The following is an 8,239-nucleotide window of genomic DNA, read 5'->3' as shown; positions in this document are numbered from 1 at the left end:
GTCTGGGATCCGCTAACCTAACGCTCGTTACATGGATACCATTGTATAAGTCTTTTGTGGACCTCACTCATTGCACGGTCAAATAAGCATTTGAGTTGTAAATAAAAAGCACGATTCCGTAGTAAGCTCCAGAGTTCTTGTAGTGTTGTATATCACTTTGTGCCTAGAATTTTTATTCTTTGTATAATCGTAGGATTGCCTTGAGGATAGTCTAGTCATAGTAATTGGTCTAGTTCCGAAGCATATCTGTTAAGCATTTGCACACACCACGTTTCTGGATGTATGTCTGTTTGCATGAGTTTATTGATCTTTAGTGTCTAACTGCATTCGTTGAGACGTGACAATTTGGTTGGTTAATTGTAGTAAGGGGGATCGTTGCATTTTCATATAGATTGCATTCATGCATATTTTTTATTTGTTTTGAGTCTGTGACGCTTGAGGACAAGCATCGATTTAAGTTTGGGGGTGTGATAAGTGGCATTTTATACCACTTAGAACGTCTTAAAATGGCTTAAATTGGTGTCTTGAAATCAAGTATTTTGTGTATTTGATGCATTTTTCTAGTGTTTATGCATTTCAGGGTATTAGTTGCATTTCGGAGGAGGAATCATCAATAATAAGCCTTGGCATGTGTTCACCATTGAGAGAGGAAAAGAACGGGCAGATTACGGCGAAGAAATGGAGCAAACCTGGAATTTTTCCAGTAGAGCCTTGCGCGCCCGCGCAGCAATGCTAAGCGGCCGCGCAGCAGCCTTGCGCGCCCGCGCAGAAATGCTGAGCGGCCGCGCAGGGTCGGGGAAAAAGATATATTATTTTAGACTTCTACTTCTGTTTGGCTTCCAACTTCTATGTAATCTGAGTTTTATGGGACTATTATATAGGTAGATTTGAGACATTTTTCACAGAGTAAAAAGAGGAGATTATGTTTTAGATTGTGTTTTGCAAGAAGCGAAGGAGATAAGGAAGAAGACCGATTTAGCACACAGCAACGAAGAGGAAGCATATATTCTTGTGATTCTTGTTTCGTTGTAACGTTGGATGCTAGTTTTCTTGCTTTGACTTATTTACTCTTGTGACGTACTCTGTTTTAATATAATCAGTTTAGTTATTATTTTCTTGTGTTTGTTTGTCATGATTTCATATGAACCCATGATGGCGATAAGTTCTATTATGGGCTAATCGTGATCATGGGGTTGCAACGGATTTATTATGGAATTCTTTAGTTAATTGTTTAATACTTTAGTATGTGATGATTGCATGATATCTAGTATTGATTGTGCGTATTCGTCTTATGTGCGTCGCGAACATATAAGATAGGGTGTTAATCTCTTGTGAAGCGACGGTGGATCTTGAGATTTAGAACTTGCCATGCTAGCATAGGTTCATGTACGTTGTGCATGATTAGTGGGTAACTCTAACAGTTTTATTTGCCCTATGTAATCAAAAGGAATAACTTGTGCTTAAATCGTTGTGTTGTCAATTTCTGTAGACATATAGGAACTCAACATAATTGATGACTATTCAACTTCTATCTTAATTGTGGATGTTTGGTAGAATGGTATTAGTACAATGAAAGTTGGCTTTTATCAGTTTCGTGTTATTCGATTAATATCATCACTGTCACATGCTAAAGGTAATAACAATGGTTATAGAAGGAAGTAATAATGAAGTTATGATCTCATGAGTGTTTTATTATTGATAAATTGAAGTGTTAGTTAAGTGGTTAATTAAGTAGTTAATTATAGTTAATATTTAATCAACAATTTTAAGTGTTATTATCTTAACATTGAGAAGTAGTCATACATTGGTGAGTGAGTTAAATTAGACAATAAATTAGTCTGAGTCTCTGAGGGAACGAACTAGAAAGTATTCTATATTACTTGCGAACGCGTATACTTGCGTGAATATTAGTGCGTGATTTCGCCCTAACAGCAACTTCAGAAAATTTAGGTGTGTATGTGTTGGGATCAGAGTTTACTAAGAACTGATTTATAGATTCAGGAATTTGAAGGGGTCTTAGTAAGTTTTTCTTATTATCAGTAGATAACAAGTCTGTGAAAGCCCTTTTATGAAGTTTAAAAGGTTGAATTGTCTCACTAAAGTTTTGGGGCTTATCAGAACAACAAAAACTGTAAATAAGCTGACAGAACCTAGTAAAATAAACAGTATTTGGGTCCTCTTTCATTGCTGACTCAGAATTGGAATAGCATCAAAGTTGGAGCATTTATTGGAAAAAGCTCTAGTGATGCAGTCGAAAAAGAAACTCCACTCCCTTGTGATATGGGGCCTTTTCAGTTGTCCCACCTTGGACAAACTTTTTTCATAGCCAAGATTGGCCATCATACCCTGTAGCAGTGGATCTTCAATCTGAGCATTGAAAGTATAATTTTCTGGCAGATGCAGAGCTTGTCGAATAGTAGACAAGGTAACCAGGTGCTCATCTTCCCCAGATGTGAAAATGATGCTTGGAGACCCATCTTCACCACCATCATCATATACTCCAGTTCTCCAAAACTCCAGTATCTGTGTTCCGGAGAGTGATTGTGGTTGGGTCAAAGCATACCCAATCTCACTATGAGCAAGAAAGTCTTGGATAAAGTGAAGATCTGAAGGAACATCGTCCTTGGTGAGAATAGCCATATAATTGTTGGGGATGAACTTGGCTCCATTAAAGATAATGTCCTTTGGTGCCATTTCTGTAAGAAGTTAAGTGAAAAGTTGTGTGTACGCAAGGTGTTTGATAAAATGCCTGTGAAAAATAGCTACAGAGAATAATAGAGAGTAAAATAAAGATTAGAAAAGAGTAAAAGTAGGTAAAAGATTGTAAAATCTTTTATCTCTCATATATATATACTCTCCACTAGTTACAATGGCTAAATTTTGAAGCAGAACCGACATGGACACCTGGCAGCATGTAAACAGTCAAAACATTATTAGTGGGCACGGTAAATGTGCAGTAATTATTGCTCACATGCGGTTACCAAAACAAACACGCAACCCATTAACCAAATGATTATCACTATTTTTATCTCACTTAATTCTTTTCTGATAAATATGACCGTTACAGTAAAAACTACAAATAAGTCAAGTAAATAAATAATGACACGTAAGTATCAAAGTTTCCATCAGGATTTGCATCAGAACTTGACTATTATCAGAATTTAATGGTCATTAGAACATGGCTTCTGTACTCAAAAAGTGAATGATTGTTTATGTGATTCTTCACATAAATACTGACTGGTTTCCTCATAGTTTAATCATCAGAACTTGTCCTCAGAATTTATGCAAATGATACTTAACTGTTTGTCAGAAACAACTTAATCACCAAAGTAATTTTTATCATTCATATGGAGTGATAGTGTGTGCATGTGCAAATGGGAGTTTAGTGGCCGTCTCATGAGCAGTTGCAGTTGTCGGCCGCTCCTATTGATTCCGGGACTCTACATGCGATGCAGGAGTGGACCGGTGGTGAGCCCGAGGAGCATGGGCTGGGTTATCATCTTCCAGGAGGGCGTCCAGCACGAGGTGCTACCATGGCGAGGCCAAGGCGTGATGAGGCTAGTTCTTCTAGAGCTCCGGAGGGTGCTGGGATGGTTGATGCCCAGTATAGGAGGCTGTCACGGAGGATGGATGTTATGTACGAGATGCAGAGCAGGTTTGCTCAGGAGCTCACCCTTGCACTAGGGACTACTTTCGAGGCCTTGGAGCTGACATCCAGTGGCCAGTTTTTGGTGAGGACTCTGCATATCCGCCTCCTGATACACCACCCTCTGAGGGTGATGATGATGATGATGATCTCTCCGAGTAGGTATACCCTGTGTTCCTTTCTACTACCTTCACGGGGGACCGTGAAGATTTTAAGTTTGGGGGTGGTAGTTAAGAAATATTTTGTGTGTGTGTCATATAGCTGCATATTCATGATAATTTAGTTCATATAATTGCATATTTTATGCCATATAGTTTTTTTATTATTTATAGCTTTATTTGTTTATCATGTCATGTATCTCATGCATTTACCATGATCCCTTTTGCGCTGATTTACCAATTGATTCGTGATATTGATGCAAGTGTAGTGATAGCGTTAAAGTGATGTGAGTCGTGTAGGTTGATATGCATGCTAGAAACACTTGTATTTTCACTAAGTCTTAGAGAATGCTGAAGGGCTAGATGGTTGTTATGGTTTGATGGTTTTCGAGGTTAATCTATTTATTATGCTTAGAATTTTATAATAGGTTCTTAGTGATAAAAGGCATGAAAAGAAAAAAATGGAGTGAAAAATGGAATTCGTTGCTAATTGTGGCTAGGTGTCAAATGGCTAGTAGCCGACTCATATATTTATGCGAGTAGTCTAGGGTTGAGCAAGATGGAGCGAAACGCACTTGCTCAGAAATTTTGAAAAAAGAAAAAGAAAAAAAAAGAAAAAAAAAGAAAAAAAAGAGAGAGAACAAAAATAAAATAAAGAGTTAATGCATAATTGATCACTAGTGGGCTCTTTGGTATTCGAGTTATTAAGTTCTTAGGGGACTTTGTGCCTAGTGACCTAATGCTTTTATAGACTGGGATCTGCTAACCTAACGCTCGCTACATGGATGTCATTGTATAAGTCTTTTGTGGACCTCACTCATTGCACGGTCAAATAAGCATTTGTTTGTTATAAATAAAAGCATGATTCCGTAATAAGCTCCAGGATTCTTGAAGTGTTATAAGTCACTTTGTGTCTAGAATTTTTATTCTTTGTATAATCATGTGATTGCCTTGATGATAGTTGAGTCATAATCTAGTTCCGAAGCATATCTGTTAAGCATCTGCACACACCACGTTTCTGGCTGTATGTTAGTTTGTATGGTTCGATTGATCTTTATTCGCCTAATTGCATTTGTTGAGATGTCGTAAGTTGGTTGGTTTGGTCGTAGTAAGGGTGATCGATGCATTTCAAATAGATTGCATTCATGCATATTTTTATTTTGTTTTTGAGTCTGTGACGCTTGAGGACAAGCATCGATTTAAGTTTGGGGTGTGATAAGTGGCACTTTATACCACTTAGAACGTCTTATAATAGCTTAAATTGGTGTCTTGAAATCAAGTATTTTGTGTATTTGATACGTTTTTCTAGTGTTTGTTTAGCATTGCAAGTGGGAAGAGAGGAGCAGATTACAGCGAAGAAACGGAGCAAAACAGACCATTTTTCCAGAAGGGGTCTGAGCGCCCGCTCAGCAATGCTGAGCGGCCGCGCAGGAAGCTGAGCGCCCGCTCAGCTATGCTGAGCGGCCGCGCAGGGTCGTAAATTCAGAATAATTATTTTAGACTTCTATTTCTGTTTGGCTTCCAACTTCTGAGTAATCTGGGTTTTATGGGACTCCTATATAAGTAGATTTCAGAGATGTTTCACTAAGGTTGGATCGTAGTATTAATCAAGGAGCGAAGGAGATAAAGAAGAAGACCGTTTTAGCACAGCGCAACGAAGAGGAAGCATATTTTCTTGTGATTCTTATTTCGTTGTAACGTTGGATGCTAGTTTTCTTTACTTTGAACCTATTTACTCTTGTGACGTACTCTAGTTTAATATAATTAGTTTAGTTATTATTCTCTTGTGTTTATTTATCATGTTTTCATATGAACCCATGATGACGATGAGTGCTATCATGGGCTAATCGTGATCATGGGGTCGTAACGGATTTACTATGGAATTCCTTAGTTAGTTGTTTAATACCTTAGTGTGTGATTATTGTATGATATCTAGTATTGGTTGTGCTTATTCGTCTTATGTGCATCACGAACATATAAGATAGGGTGTTAATCTCTTGTGAAGCGACGGTGGATCTTGAGATTTAGAACTTGCCATGCTAGCATAGGTTCATGTACGAGTATGCATGATTAGTGGGTAACTCTAAACGTTTTATTCGCCCTGTGTAATCAAAAGGAATAACTTGTTCTTAAATCGTTATGTTGTCAATTTCTGTAGACATATAGGGACTCAACATAATTGATGCCTATTCAACTTCTATCTTAATTGTGGATGTTTGGTAGAACGGTATTAGTACAATGAAAGTTGGCTTTTATCAGTTTCGTGTTATTCGATTAATATCATCATTGTTGCATGCTAAGGGTAATAACAATGACTATTGAAGGAAGTAGTAATGAAGTTGTGATCTCATGAGTGTTTTAATATTGTTAATTCAAAGTGTTAATTAAGTGCTTAATTGTAGTAGTTAATTGTAGTTAATAATTAGTTAATCAAATCTAAGTGTTATTGTCTTAACATTGAGAAGCAATCATACATTGGTGAGTGAGTTTAATTGAACATAATTAGTCTGAGTCTCTGTGGGAATGAACTAGAAAGTATTCTATATTACTTGCGAACGCGTATACTTGCGTGTAATATTAGCGCGTGATTTCGCCCTAATAAGTTTTTGGCGCCGCTACCGGGGACTCGGAGTATTTGTTTAGTTTATGTACTTACCATCATTTGTCATTAGGATTCAGTGATTAAGACGTGTTACTTATTGTTTCCGGTTGTGTTTCAGGTACTTTAGCGAGCGTTTATGCAAACTCGTTCTCGTACTCGCAAGAGGACTTTAGATACAGCTGAGGAGACAGACGAAGTTCTTGGTATTCCGGAGAAGATAGATTTTGAAGATTCGGATTCAGGAAGTGAGCAGAAAGAGCCAGTAATCATGGGTGATCGTATTGTTCCGGCAGATCCAGCTCTTATGGACTTTTCTCGGCCCAAAATTGATGACATTTAGTCTAGCATCATGCACCCGGCTATTGAAGCCAATAATTTTGAAATCAAGCTGGGCACTATTCAGATGGTGCAGAATTCTGTTTCTTTCGGAGGTGTTGCGACTGAAGACCCCAACATGCACATAAGGAATTTTGTCGAGATCTGCAGTACTTTCAAATATAATGGTGTGACTGATGAGGCTATCAAGCTGAGGCTTTTTCCATTCTCTCTGAGGGATAAAGCTAAGGACTGGTTACATTCTGAACCAGCTGGGTCAATCACTACTTGGCAAGATCTTGCGCAAAAGTTCCTGGTGAAGTTTTATCCAATGGCGAAGACTGCGGCTATGAGAAGTGCTCTTACTCAGTTTGTGCAGCAACCTACAGAATCTATGTGCGAAGCTTGGGAGTGCTACAAGGAGATGTTGAGAAAGTGTCAACATCATGGAATGCCTGATTGGATGGTGATCACTGGTTTCTATAATGGTTTGGGGGCCCAATCTCGGCCCATGCTCGATGCAGCAGCTGGAGGCGCATTGTGGGCCAAAAGCTATACTGAGGCTTATAATCTTATTGAGACTATGGCTGCAAATGAGCATCAAAACCTAACTCAAAGGATGATGCCTAGGAAGGTAGCAGGTATTCTGGAAGTCGATGCAGCCACCGCTATTGCAGTGCAGCTCCAAGCGCTGTCTATGAAGGTCGATTCTCTAGCCACCTATGGAGTCAATCAGATAGCTATGGTCTGTGAGCTTTGTGCAGGTTCTCATACTACGGATCAGTGTTCTATTGTTAACGAATCTGTTCAGTATGTGAACAATTATCAGTGACAACAGCAGCCTGTGCCAGCTACTTATCATCCTAACAATAGAAATCATCCAAATTTCAGCTGGAGTAATAATCAGAATGCTATTCAGCAACCATATCAGCAAGGCGTAAGTAAGCAGTTCAATCCACCTGGATTTTAGCAACCACAGCATTATGCTCAAAGGCAATCATATCCTTAACAGGGAGGTGCAGCTGCACCCACTAGTGCTGATTTTGAGGAACTTAAGCTGTTGTGCAAGAGTCAGGCGGTGTAGATCAAGACCTTGGAAAATCAAATTGGTCAAATAGCCAATGCAGTGCTTAATCGTCAACCTGGCACACTTCCCAGTGACACTGAAGTGCCAGACAGGAAGGAAGCTAAAGAGCAAGTCAAGGCTATTACCTTAAGGTCTGGAAAAGTTGTTGATGCTGAAAAAGTAAAAGGAGGAGAAGCTGAAGTTGGAGATGAAGAAGCTAAGCAAAAGGAGAAAGTGGCGGAACCAAGGAAGACTACTGTTGAACACACTCTGCCTGAGGGTAATACAGGGGAGAAACAGTTATATCCTCCACCACCTTTCCCTAAGAGATTGTAACAACAAAAGCTGGATAAGCAGTTCGGTAAGTTTTTGGAGGTGTTCAAGAAACTTCACATCAATTTACCTTTCGCTGAGGCTCTGGAGCAAATGCCTAGTTATGCGAGGTTTATGAA

At 38.9% G+C, this 8,239-nt stretch overlaps 1 non-coding gene across 1 annotated transcript; it reads right to left on the bottom strand.

Moving 5' to 3' along the window:
- Positions 1 to 7,067: 7,067 nt before the first annotated feature.
- On the bottom strand, positions 7,068 to 7,174 carry LOC141669615 (small nucleolar RNA R71). Its single transcript, XR_012553883.1, has one exon. It is a non-coding gene; the product is annotated as a small nucleolar RNA R71 (small nucleolar RNA).
- Positions 7,175 to 8,239: the final 1,065 nt, after the last annotated feature.

The sequence above is a fragment of the Apium graveolens genome, chromosome 6, assembly GCF_009905375.1.
Source record: "Apium graveolens cultivar Ventura chromosome 6, ASM990537v1, whole genome shotgun sequence".
In the NCBI taxonomy this organism is placed as follows: Eukaryota; Viridiplantae; Streptophyta; class Magnoliopsida; order Apiales; family Apiaceae; genus Apium; species Apium graveolens.
The sequence above is the reverse complement of the archived record's forward strand: the minus strand, read 5'-3'. Positions and strand labels throughout refer to the sequence as shown.